Source organism: Poecilia reticulata, linkage group LG16, assembly GCF_000633615.1.
Source record: "Poecilia reticulata strain Guanapo linkage group LG16, Guppy_female_1.0+MT, whole genome shotgun sequence".
Lineage (NCBI taxonomy): Eukaryota > Metazoa > Chordata > Actinopteri > Cyprinodontiformes > Poeciliidae > Poecilia > Poecilia reticulata.
In genome coordinates, this window is record NC_024346.1 from 27,941,220 (window position 1) to 27,955,530 (window position 14,311).

Consider the following 14,311-nt stretch of genomic DNA (forward strand, 5'->3'; position numbering starts at 1 on the left):
GATTAACTGTGTTAAAATTTTTAATAATTTAAAAACTATGCAATTAATTACTCGACATGAAAGCGTTAGAGTCCTGGCCCTACTTAAAATGGAAAATTGTAGGTATGTGATTGTGAGTCTTTAATTAATGTTTTTTTGTTTGTTTGTTTTTTTGCTTTTATTTTAAATGGGAAGGCTGGTTCGTATTCTCACAACTGATTCTAGACTGAAAAAATGTTCTAGACCAAGAGGACAGAAAAGTATCAACTCACAAAAATCTATTACATTTTCTTCTAAGAAGGTGATTTACAGGCCCCTAGCAGAAATGGAAAATAAAATAATAACACTAACATGCATTTTTATTTTACCTTCTAAATGATTTTAAAAAAGGTTCAATTTATGTTCCTGCGAACACTCTCAAATTGATTTTTATCCACATGACAAAAAGTTTGGACATTACTAGCTCAAGTGGTTGGTCGTGTCACACAATTTAGGTTGTTTCTGATAAATGTGGATAAGAAAAGAAACATCCAGGTCTGCTGTATGAAAGTATAATTGAATGCAAGATTGAGCGTGTTTCTGTAACATATGAGAGAAAAAGCGAGAAAGAATGAGAAATGGAATAGCCTGAAAGCCGTACAAATAAATACAGAGAGAGAGAGAGAGAGAGAGAGAGAGAGAGAGAACTCAGACCCATAAAGACGTGAGCAGAATCCAGCTGGTTTGAGCAAGAGAGGTGATATATAGTTTAGTCAGTGGCAGCAGGTCATGACAAAGCCTTTAACAGTAATGTCTTGGGAGTCGCCTCGCCCAGGGGACCCACACTCCATTTTACAGCCAAGTAACTGAGACTGAGAACACTGCAGCATGACAGCTGGAGCAGTAAAGCTGGCCTCTAGTACAATCCATATTGTGAAGGTGGCGCAGATACCACTGATACGGCCACAAAACACCGGACCTGAGGTCACACCAGCAGCTGCCGCGTTGAGAGCAATGAGAAAAAGGCTCGGGACACGACAGGGAGAGGCACACAGGACAAAGGAGAAGGAAGACAGAGGAGTCGACAAAAACAATTTATGGAAAATAAGACATTTTAAGTTAAGAGGTGTACATAGATCAAAAAGAGAGAATTAAAAAAGTATTTATTGGAGATAAACTGATATTTTCAGTATCACTGGTGTGTTTACGGTCGTGTCTGAGAAAACACAAAAGGTATAAAAGGTTATTTAAAAAGGGAATGTACATTTTCTGTCATGTCATCTGCAGTTTATACAGCCTGCAAGATAGTGAGAGAGAGTTTCATTTTTAGCATGTAGCATCAAGGCTAAACATAATAAAGCAAAGTTATTGCTTTTTTTCTTTTTGAGCTTTGAACCCGTCTCTTTAAACACGATAGTTTTACAAATGTTGGAAACTTTTTGAACATCTCAAAATTAAAATAAGGAAGCTAGCAAACTAATCAATAAACAGCAGCTAACTCTAGCAATTTGAAGCAATTCAAACTGAAATTGGGAGGGATATGGCATTATGTTAGCTGATATTGTCCCTTTGTTGACTTGCGTTAGTTCAGCCTGATAGCAATTCAGTTTACCAAATCTTCAGCAACTCGTCAATCCTCTCTCGCTTTTTGGGTGAGATTATGGTACAAGACAGCATCAAAGATGCTTCCTAGATCTTGTAAATGTTTGAAAATTTGATTAAAGTTCAATGAGCTAATACGCCAAGTCACCTGATGAGGCGGATTAACAGGTTTGTTACCACCATTGCGAGGTTGTACGTACTTTTACAACAAGCTCCCCAGCTGCATTTCCATATAATTGCACAATTTGACATTTTGAAAATAAATTTGCTCAATGGAAACATGAAATTTTCAATAAACTCAGTTTTTGATCAAACAAAAAAAAAAGTTTTGATGTAGCTTTTGGCCGCACCAAAAATGGTTTATTTCGCATCACACGAATCACGTGATCAAAAATCAGATGTTGCCACTGGTGCAAACCATGAAGAAGATGCCAGGAAGTAGTTAGAGGATCACAACACTGCATGTTCTTTAATGACATATCATGTCATCAAACTTATTCACGTGTGACTTTAACCTAGTTTCTAATTTTTGGAAGATTTCGTTTTTTTCAACATTAGCAGAATACTGACAAGGTTTTTGGACAAATGCAATGGAAACTCAGCATCGCTCAAATAGGACACGACTTCACAGAACATCAGCTCAGTTAGGCCCCAAACTATTCCTACCTCTGACAGATTTAAATTTAAAACAATTTTCATTCAACCAAGATAATTTTTTTCAAGGTTTTTGAGACTTTTATCCATTATTACCTGAAAAGGAAAAAGAGAAGTGGAAGACATTTAGCAAACGGCCTGTGGATAAGAAACAAACAGCAGACAGCTGTGTTGATGACTGTAGCCTCTGCATGGTTCACCTGCTCTACCGCTGAGGCATGTAAACGCCCCAAGAAGATTGTTTGTGATTGGAAATGAGACAGGCATGTCTCAGAAGATAATAAAATAGCAGAAACACAGTCAATGACCAATGAGAAAGACTTTATTGGCATTAGAGCAAATCCATCTTATGATTGACGACCAGCATTTTGATGCTGTTGACTTTTGGAATCAGCTCCAGGTTTTCAGGACGGAAGGCTTCCTTCTTATCACTCTAATCTTTAGTCCAAAACATTCACTTTACTTCCTAGTCAGTCAAAGTATGTTGGTAAAATAATTTGTGCTTAACCCCTGCACCACCACCGCCCCCCTAAATATGACAAATGTTTGAATAATTCTGGGTACATACTCTAGTCTAGTAAATGCAAAGCCTTTTCCTAGGAGACTTTATGAGAGAGAGGTTTTGGTGCACTAATTGAGATAATCACTGATTTAATCTTTGACTAAGACTAAAACAAACAGCGTGTCATTTTGTGCTTCTTTTAACCTAGCAGCTCAGGTCTTTTCTGCACACAGTGTGACGTCACCTCTACTACTGCTTCAAATAACCACTGACTGCATCACAGCTGGAAAAGGTAAGACATATTTTGAATGCTCTTCTCATGGTTTTCTTTGTCTCGTAAAGAAAAAAAAAATTGTTTTCACATAGTTTAATCAATGCAGCATGTTGTCAACTTTATGGGTGTTAAAGATATCAGAAAGAGTAGAAAGAAACCAGACTGACTGACTGACTGAGCCCTGGAGCGTGCCATCCCGCCACCAGCATTTGGTGGAGCCCACTTTTACAGCAATTAATTAAGCCACAAATCTCTTGAGAGTATATCTCTGAGTTTGGCAAACCAAGACACTGGGATTTTTGCCCATGTCTCACGGCAAAAACTGCTAAAACTCCTACGAGTTGGAAAGGATCTGCTGAGGCTGCTGTAACGCAACATTTAAGTCACGTACCTCCAAATGATGACTCGGCTTTGACATTGTCGATGCTGAAAGGTAAACCGGTGCTGTAGCTTTAAGTCTCTGAATAATGTTTCAGGATAAATTAAAAGATTTTTACTTAAAGGCAGTAAAGTATGAATACATTTCAGGAGGGAAGGATGGAAGACAACCTAACAGCTCAAGGATATCGACTATGACAGAAGAGAAGTTTAAAAAAAAACTAAAGAGGTTCATGGAAGATACAGAGTTCACTCAGCTTAGACTAGACTGAATACTGTAATGTGAAATACAACCTTATTATAGATTTCCCTCATCTACATGTTCTCACTGAATTTGAGCAGTTGTACAGCTTTATGTGCATTAATGTCACAAGACGTGACATCTAGTGAAACACAACAATTAATACAACATCAAACAGACAACTAGTATCTACCTCTTGAAAGTTAAGTTCTTCAGAAGCTCTATGAACTTTTTAAAAATAATATACATAACTTATCTGGATTTAACTGACCGGGGTGTGATATGAACTCAAATCCATTAGTGTTTCTTCTCATGTAATTATTTAATTGAGACTTATGTACATACATATATGAATATGTGCAGATGGACATAAGTTCAAACCGTTTATGTCACTGTGAGATATGCGTATTTCACAAAAATGCAGAACAAATGCACAAAAAGTGAGAGACGTCAAAGGAAGAAGAAAAGTTGTTGACATTTCGGTTTGTTTTTGGGGTGATTAAAAGGTCACCATAGAAGTGACCTTTTAATCACTTCTATGATGAAATTCTGTGAAGTTATTTACACTGTCCCTCCTGGAAACGAGTATTTATTTTTTGTTTCTATACAATGCATCAAAGTGTAAGTACTTAAAATAAAAATAATTTTTAAAAATTCATCTTTTATCTTTTTTTTCTTGTTTTTTTTTTTTTACATTTTTTTTCTTCTATATTTACTGCTTTAATTAGCAAATACAAAATCAGTCTCAATCTTCCAGTTAAGAAAACAACTGAGAAACGTAATTGTATAAGACAAGACACTTTTTTTTTTTGCAAAGCACTTTGGTGTCAGGCCATTGCCATTTTTTTTACCACTTAATTTAGGAATTAGGTCAATGAATGACTAATAACATACATATGTTTTGGTGTTTCTGGGTGTATAACAGCAGTGAAATGCAAAAGAGTTGTGCAGACAAACACCCATATATCAGAAAGACCTAGTAGAGGTCACATGAGTACGATTTGTCTTAGACTGCTTCAATCTCTGCCTGTTTACTTCATCGTGTTACTATTGGTGTGCAGTATCAGAAGACTGACTGACACTTACTTCACTTCCAAGGCAAGAGCTAGAATCCCTGCAGCAATCGGAGCGGCACTGGAGGTTCCTGGGAAGTGCGTGACACACCCATCTCCAGTGTTGGTCACAGTCACCTTATGGAAAACAAAACCAAAACGGGTCAGGATACCACATCCCATTCTTCTATCTACTGCCAGGGATCTGGTGCATCATCGGTCAAAACATCTTTATTTTGTGAAGTTATTCACAGCGGTTAGAGCAGAAACAATACTCTACTCTTACTAAAGTAAGAGAAACCCAGGAACTAGGTCATTTCCAACATGCCAACATGGTATAAATTTACTAATCCAAACTCTTACATATGTGGCTTTTTTTTTTACAGGTTTTACACTCTTTATATATAGAGTACATATAGAGTAAAGTTTCCATTGACCATAAAATAGCGCAAATTGAAATTACAAAGACAAATTTGCTCAATTTAAACAGGGCAATTTCAAAAGAATTTTAGTTTTTGATAAAAAGAAAAGTTATTGATGAAATGTTTTTGCACTAGGATGAGATGGTTTTTTGTCTATTGAAATAGATGCATTTCACAAAACTGCAATAGAAACACTTTTTTCGCATCATGTGATCAACAGTCGGCTGTTGGTTACTGGCGAAATGACAAAGAAAACGACAGGAAGCAGCAGGAGGACGATGGTTTGTTTTGGGCTCTTTCAGTTAGTTGGCTCCACCAGAGCTCATAAAAAGTTGTATATCATTCTAACTTGTTGAATTCATAACTCGTGTGTAAAATTGGCAGCTACAATTTTAAACACGATTGTAGCTGTGTGTAATTCGCAGCCGCCGCCAGGTATAAGAAGCTTGTCGCTCCAGCGCCTGAATAAGACGCCAGCGTCTCCTCTGATGGCTGATTTTTATGACTTATCGTGTGAACTATGTTATTCACATATGATTGTAGTTTAATTTCTTAGTTAGCGGAAACACCGCAAGTCCAAAACTGTGTTTTTTCTTTTTTTCTGACATTAGCAGAATTTAGACAAAAGATTTGCGCGCGTTAGCAATGAAATGGCAGACATTGTTTGTGATCCTTTCCTCTTTCAGTAGCAAATGTAAAACAATTTTCTCCTCATGTTAATAAAAAAAAAACTATCATATCCACCTCCGTCCAAATGAGGAGTTCAAAAAGTGCATACATCCCACCAGAGCAAAGTGTTAACGCAGTGATAAAATTGGCCTTTCAGTTTCTCCAGTCCTGGAGCTGGCGAGACATTTTCTCGTGGGGTTTTTTCTGTGTTACATCCGCCATCAACACTTCAGCTCCTTCCTCTTCCATTCTCAGCCGCTACAGCCACGCTTTACCTCCAATTAACACTCGTTTCTGTATGTCTTCGAGAGTTTGCCCGGCAATCACCCAGGTCATTTGGCAGGCCTCAATAAATATCACACCAGTGGCTGCTCTTTAACAGGATTCTCTCTGCTCAGAGCAGCCTAAAAGTCACGCTGCTGGTTCTCACACACACACACACACATGCACACACATACAGTCATTAGAGCCAGACAGTGCTGTTAGACGTATTAGAAGGTATTGACACACTAACCAAAGGTAGCGAGTCTCCCACGTTGGAACCTGTCAGGGTGACGGCCATCACTCCGGGGCAGGGTTCACCGAAGTAGGCGGGCTTCCCAGTCTGGGTGACGGCTCCGATGGCAATGGAGTAGACGGAGTTAACGTACCCGTCTGCGCCGCAGTGGTCACGCTGCGTTCCACCGTTACCTGCCGCCCATACAAAGATGCTGCCCTTCCCACGTCGGCCCTGAAGGAAGGAAAATGTTGATTCGGTTAAGTATGTGTCCGTTTGTCACCCTGTTCATCCATTAGCAGGTCTCTTTCTTTAAACGCATCAAGAAGTAGAGAATTATTTTACACATTAGAATGCAAGAGTGGTTTTGTTTTGATAAGATGCCTTTTTTTTGTTGATATAATACATCATATTGATACACCAAATTTAAAGGATGCGATCATTTTGTCCTACAAGTCAATGCGCTAGCAGCCAGAAAAAAGAAAAGCAAAGGAATTTGAGCGAGGTCAACAATGTGATTGCCAGACAGCTTCGTCACAGCATCGGTTTTAAAAAGTGTTTTATAAACCTGGCTGCCCGCCAGGCTTTACTTGCCCTCCCTACCAGACTTAGTATTTATTATGTTTGTTTATTTATTCTATTTTTTTATTTACTTTTTTTTATCCACCAGAAATTGCGATGGCAAAGACGGGCTAAATTGTCACTTTAGTAAAACGGTTGGAAAAGCAACTTAGTCGTCAGCATGAGAACACATAGGCAGCCTGAGGTCAGGTGTCATTTTTTAATTACGAGAACTCTACACCCACTGCCTGTCTACACGCTAACAACTTTTGCAAATAAAGTGACAGGTTATGGAAAAAGGATCAAAGAATTTTTGACTTTTTTTTTTTTTGAGCCTTTTTACAAGACTTTACAGTTGGTGTTTAGGTATTGTTAATAATGTCCTCCAATGACAACATACTTATCTAGTCATAATTTTCACATTTCCTATCAACTTTAAACATTTAACTCTAAAACACAGTAGATGGCCACCGTAGTGTCCTTGCCAAGGAGCTTAGCCAGTTTTCTGGGATAAGACCTGAAAACTACAGGATACATAATACCGGTCTGCAGTGGCTAATGCTGCTTCCGTAAACACACAGTACATCACAGGAGCTGTGTAAGAGGCTGCATAGACACAAACAAGTCAATTTTGTTATGGTAAAAAAAAAACATAGCTTCAGCATTCATTACATCTAAATGCAAATATGCATTTAGATGCATAAACATGTTGCAGCAGCACAGTCGTCCCCCAAGCTAACATCAGCGTCCGAGGTCCACATTTCTAAAGAAGGATTTTTTTCAAAGAAATTACTTCCTGAAACATCTGAAAGCTGAATGGCGCTTTGCACTAAAGAACAAATTGAAGTCAGCAAATTGAAGCTTTGTTTCTGAGCTCTCAAGTTTATTTATTCAATAAATTAGCAGCAAAAAGAGTTTTTGAACGGAAAATGTTTATTTTGTCAACGACTGGTTTTCAATTAAAATGTGATTAAGTACACTCAATTAATAACAGACCTCGCATTTAGCTCCATAAAAAATTGTAATCGGGTCTCACTGCCGGTTTTCAACATGTTGGCTTGCTGCAGGCAGTCGGTCCTTACAGGAAAATATAAACATAAATCTGAACTCTGCTCTTTTTATGCGACATCTGCCTTGACAAGGGGAGAGTTTTTATTGAACTCCGTTATTCAACTCATTCAGCTTTTCCTTTGGGGAAGAAAGAGAAGAACAAAGAGACGTTTACATATTGATTTAGGTTCTTTTGCTTATTTTGTGATTTCTTACTAAAAAGCGGTACAGTGGTTTTAATTTCCCTAGAATTTACCACTTGCTTTAAAAAAAAAAAAGTGTAAAGTTGTAACAGATAAAGCAAAGAAAGGCAGTGGAATGTAATCGCTCCTCATTTTGTGGGCTTTCGGTGTAACAGGCCAACAAGTGGAGGAAACTCGGGAAACAAAAGCCTCGCCTTCTGAGTTCCTAGCCGGAGGGCTCGCTCCGTCAGGCGGTGCGGCCCGTCCATCTCTTCCCCGTTGTCCCGCGGGCCCCAGCTGCAGACGTAGATGTCGATGAAGTGCATGTTGTAGGTCAGAGCCGAGGCCTCCATGGCGTCCGTGACGACACCGTCCAGCAGACGGATACCTGGACCAATCAGAAGCAGTCGCACAGATCAGGATTTTGATGGAAGAAAGCAAAATAAAATAAAAAAAATAAAAACTTTCCACTGTTTCAGTACAAGAATCCCCATCGTTTACTACCACAAGGTGATTAGCTGCAGTATTATTACGAACCCTCAGGACGCAGAGCAACAATCCACTGTTGTAATCTGAAATAAGTGGATGTCAACGCCGTTCCAGGCTCCTGTACAAAATGTTCCTTGCGATCTAATTAAATCCGAATAAAAGAGTTGATGTGCAATTCATTTTCATGTGTTTTGAAAAGACTGAGTCTGGGCACAAATAATGAAGCAGATGAAATGTTATGATATTTCTTAATAATGCCTTTTTCATGGATCTCTGTGAGCTGATTTCAGCAGCTTACTTTAGAACCTACAATAGTAAAATCAAGTCAGATGTGCATTATTTAGCAACAGATTGGCTCCTTTCGCCGTATTTAAACAGCAAGATGTTCCCTGAGAAACTGTGGCTGGCACAGCGTCCGTCCAATTAGAGGCTGGAGATGGAACCGAGATGGACTGCGGATGGACATGGAGGACGTCCAGGCACTGAAGGGAAGAACGCTTTTGAATTATAAAGGCAGTCGGTGCCATTTTTGCATGTAACACCGCAAACTGCAAGTTCACTTCTGTATTGACCCTTCGCACGTGTCATTACGCTCTGCGGAGAGGGGCCCACCCCGCCGTGATGGACGCCAAAACAACCTCTTTTGTGTAATGTACACATAATCACAACCTTTATGACCTTTTTGAATTTTGTGCCTAAAAATTAACAAGAGTATATATAAAAAAACTAAAGCTACTATTATAACTAACTCAAATGAAAGTGGAACTAAACAATATTTAACTAATAAAAACTATCAAATACACTCTAAAAACTAAGTAAAACTGAATCAGACAAACAAAAAGTCACATCTAAACTATAAAGTCACAAAACTATTATAAGACAAAAGACAAAAAGACGTGTGTGGCAGAAAGAGAACTGTTTGTCCTCATAGACACCATACTCAATAAAACAACAACCTTTATTTTGTAGGTTTGTACAATATAATTCTGAGCAGTTTCACAATGAGTGACAAACTTTGTTGAATGTCAGACAACATGGCCCCCGGTCTCAGCAGCGCCTCTTCCATGCCCTTCATCTCCTCAGTGCCAGACTCTGTTTATGACCCAACAAGGCAAAACCAAGACTAACTGTGGAAACGTATTCCTGGTCTCGCCTCATGAAGTGTTTCCTTTTTTTTCCCCCTGAGTTCTGCAAAAATGCTTTCTGGGCCAAATGATTGAAGCGCACGGATAAAAGACCCCGAGTTCAGAGTTCAAATGTCAGAGTTCAGCTGAAGGATGCATCTTGTTTTCTGTTTTCATGCTCTTAGACTAACTGTGCTAAATTTGATTAGAGGTGTGAGATATGAGGGCGTACCTGGAGACAGGATGCATCAGTAAACTGAAGACTTATTGTCTATCAAATGGATACATATCAGACATACACATATAGATCACGTGTATATCAGGAAAAATGACAGATATTAAAAACTATAAACATTAAAAGAAAAACCTTTCCGACCAGCAAGAACTTTGTTTTTGTTAATAAAAAAAACAAAATGCATAGGTTAAATGATAATAAAACAGAGTGGAGGGAATATCAGTTTTGAGAAAATAATTTAAAAGTTTTTATTTACATTTTATTTTTAAAAATGGCAAGTTGAAAATGATTTATAGTTTTCTCCTGCTTTGGCTGAATGGTTCAATATTGACTAAAATAAATGTGTGGTTATTAAGAGCCTTTTTATTTATTTATTTATTATTATTATTATTATTATTATTATTATTATTATTATTATTATTATTATTATTATTAATAATAATAATATTTAACTCCCCTCCCCCTCCAAAAAAAAGGGGGAAAAAAACATTAAACTTTTGTGGAAAAATAGGATAGAAACATTTTCTTCTGCAGGGTGTTGTATATGTATATGTAGAAAACTATGTTTGAGGAAAGGCAAATTTTCAAACTAATTACAAAACAAAGAAAAAAAATTTAACAAATAAAAAGACATTTTAAATTAAACAAATAAAAAGACATTTTTTTCTCACCATCTGAAGTTAATCTTCTCTTGTTGAATTAACAAAATGACTTCTATCTGATAAACGCCAGAAGACTTAGCAAGAACATCTGTCAGAGATTTTTGTAATTTTTATGACCCTGCTATCTGTTTTAAAAAGACAGCAATTCCTCATACTGACCAACTGTATGAATTTTTTTTATTTTAGGAAAGTTAAAAAATCTATAAAAATAAAATAATAAACATCATCGCTTAAGTTTTATGACATTTAACAAATAGTCATTTTGGTCAGTCTCACTAACCTAAAACAAAAAAAAAGAGTTTGGTCTCATTGAAGTTCAGGCATTGAGAAAAAATGTTTGTCTTTTTTATTCAGTGTGTTTAAATATCTGGTTCCAAATGTGTTTTATATTTGTTTTGTCATTAGGTTGCATTGTAAAAACACTCAATTTTACCAAGTATGTTTTGTCTAGTTTCAAGTGCAAATGTCTAAGCAAACTTGAAAAAAGACAAAACCAACTTACAAGTAAATTATATATAGAGGTTTGTTTTAAGTAAATGAGTCCTTAATATTGATGAAAAAGTTCTAGTTCTATTGGCAAATTTAAACTTACAAGACATTTTTCCCAATTTGTCTGCCAATAGAACCAATAATTTCTCATCAATATTAAGGAATTAATTACTTAAAGCAAGCCTCTATCTTGCTGAAAAGCTACTTTTAAGATAGTTTTGTTTTATTTCAAGTGTATCAAGATATTTACACCAGAAACCAGGAAGATGTTGTGTTTTTGCTGTGTTTACTTTTAGTCTCAATGCTGTGGAAATTCAATGCAATTATTTCATGGAAAACTGTTCAAACATTAGCAGAGCCAAAGAGTTGCAGGTATATTATATATATATATATATAAATATTCTTTCGTTGCATTGCCAAGTCATACCAGCAATAATAACAGAGCGACTCTGGAACACAACAAGTATTTCTGACAAAGATTCAGCTCCCATGTTGTATTCTTGGCTGCAGCGCTGCACCCACAGTCAAACTGCCTCCCATTGTCTCCTAAAGCTGGACCGCTTTCCTCACCTCCTATCCTGGCATTGAAGGCGATGCCCACACCGCAGTAGGAGTTGTTGGCCTCCATAGCAACTTCGCCGGCACAATGCGTACCGTGACTGAAACAGAGCGGGAATGAGATGTTAGCCACACACTGAGACTAAATAGGCAGAGATGAGACTTTTCTCCTTTATTGGATGTTCTGATCTGAGCATGCATGGTAACCGTGCCAGAACAAATAATTACACACGGGTACATGTTGATTGGTTCAGATCAAAAGAGAAGACGAGGATACTGGGAATTTCTTCTTGATCAGAGAAAGAGAGAGAGAGAAAAAAACATTTCCACTGGTCTTAAAATACAAGCGATGTTTCATAAATTGATCAAATGTATTAAATAGATACAGTGCCTCGCACTTTGAGCTTCTCTCACTTTTTATCTTATTCTTGCTACAATATTCTTCGTTTATTTGAGGGGATTTTATGGGATAGACCGACACAAAGAACCGAGTACATTAGCAGCCACCCCACTGCTGCCAACTCAGCAACTTTGTCAATATTTTTAATGACTTCCCAGAGAAAAAAAAACAACAAAAAAGTATCAACCAAAATCTGAATCGGCAAATCAGGTTTTTTAAAGATCGGCGATCGACCAGAAAATTGCTATCGGTGCTTCCCTATCGTAAACATATTCAACCGGAGCTGCAGTGGGATGGCTTAGATAAAAGTATATAGTGTTACAAGTATGTCCCAGTCAAAGTCCAGACCTAAATTTAACTGAGAACGTGGCAAAACTTGAAAGTTTCAGTCGACATGTGAAAAACTAGACATAACTGTGGCTGCAAGAGACAGTTTCAACATCTAGTGACTCATGGGGTAATTAGTAAACCGTTGTGTAAAAACACGCTTTATTTTTTCTGCCACTCGTCAAGTTCACACTTATCCACATAAAATACATCAAAGCACAGCAAGGCTCTGCGGTTACATGTGGTCACCATCTGAAAACATTGATCCAAGTCATTATTTTTGCCAAAAGTGACTTTTTGCTTTTAAGACAGTTACAGCTGACTTTGAGTCCAGAATAAGAATAATAACAATAAAAAAAAGGAACATACGAACAACAATCACTACCTGTTCTCCTCATCTCTGACAGGCATGGGATCATGAGACAGACCATGCGAGGCCCGCAGGTCAAAGCTGGCGAGGGCCTCCTGCAGAAGCAAGAGAGAAAACAAATGAAGCGCGGTGCGGGACCCAACAGCTCTCGACACGAAACATCAGGATGACATGACAGGAAATGAAGGAATCTCAGAAAAAAAAAGAAACTCTGGATACTCTCACTTGTGTTAGTCTGTCAACATATTTCCTTTGAGTGACGGCAGTCACTGTCACTGCCGGTGCAGTTCACATGCTTTCTGCCTTACAAAAGTGAGCACAGCCGAGGATCTGGGTATAGGCTCAACGGGAGGAAGAGGAGGAACGTCCTGGCAGCTCACTGAACAAGAGCAATTATGTATCTCTTGCTGCAACCAGACTTATCCATGCCAGACAATCTGCTCTGACAAAGTACAAGTTGGCCTGCATGCTTCCAACTGCCTGCGAGATTATAAATGACAAGGCAGCAGCAAGCGGCGCTGCGTGACACACATGCTCTACGGCAAGCCAGAAGAACGTCAGGCTAACGGCTTCACGTCTCTCTGTGAGGCGGTGATGGTTTTAATGTCAAAGGTCAAAGGTCTGCAGCCTTCACAATGCATGGTGTTGCTCTAACTCTAATGAAATAAAACATGTTTTGAGTTTACAGGATCTTTAAAAAAAAAAAAAGACAACTTGCATGTTTTGATGAACATCAGCAGGAAATTTGTTGTTGTGTTTAAAGAACTACAATTTTATTTCTGTTTCCAAGTGTTAAAATAAACCTATGCATAAAACTTTTGCAAATAGAGGAAGGTTTCGTTTCATTTTATGGGATATTGACAGTGGAAAATTGTTACCTTCCTTAAATAATGGCCTAAGTCTTTTTTCTTTCTTTTTTTGACAAAAAAAGAAACAAAACTTTTTTGTCATTTTAAATACATTTTTAAAAAATCATTATCTCTTTCATTCCAAATTAAATTTAGGCAAAAAAAATTGATTTGGACCATTATTTTTAGGAAGGTGACAAAATATAAAGTATATAGTTTCCCATAACGGCAAGACAATTAAGTGTACTGTGCAATCTGTCTGAAATGATTACATAAAATGCCTGAAAATAGCTAAAAGCTGCTTTTGTATCTATATTTAACAGTAGTTGATTCTTATTCATTTTTAGCCAAAGTCACACTGAAAAAAGAGAATGGAGCTCCAACATAAAAAAAATGTAGTTAATCTTTTACATGTAATCAAATCAAGTTTGCCAAACTTAATTTGTTTACTTTGTCTAACATGCCAGGTTAATGATAATTACTCCCCTTACTCTGCAACTAACAGCTAAATAAACCCTCAGCATGATGCTTCCACCACTGTGCTAGCCAGCTGGTACAATATTCTTAAGTCTGAAAGCTTTACCTTGACTGTAGTTGCTCATTGTCTTGTTTTACTGTAAAACATTCAAATCTTTGTTAGTTTTCAACTTTTTTTTCTTTTCTTAGCTCTTCTTTGTGCTTTTCAACATCCATTCCTTTGATCTGTGGTGCAAATTTGTGTCAGATGGTTTGAGACAGTCTGATGTTCCAACAAGACAGCGAACTTTA

The 14,311-nt window shown here is 37.5% G+C and overlaps 1 pseudogene; it reads right to left on the reverse strand.

Moving 5' to 3' along the window:
• LOC103478225 (proprotein convertase subtilisin/kexin type 4-like) overlaps positions 1-14,311 on the reverse strand; it is a 198,200-nt pseudogene that overhangs the window by 78,219 nt on the left and 105,670 nt on the right.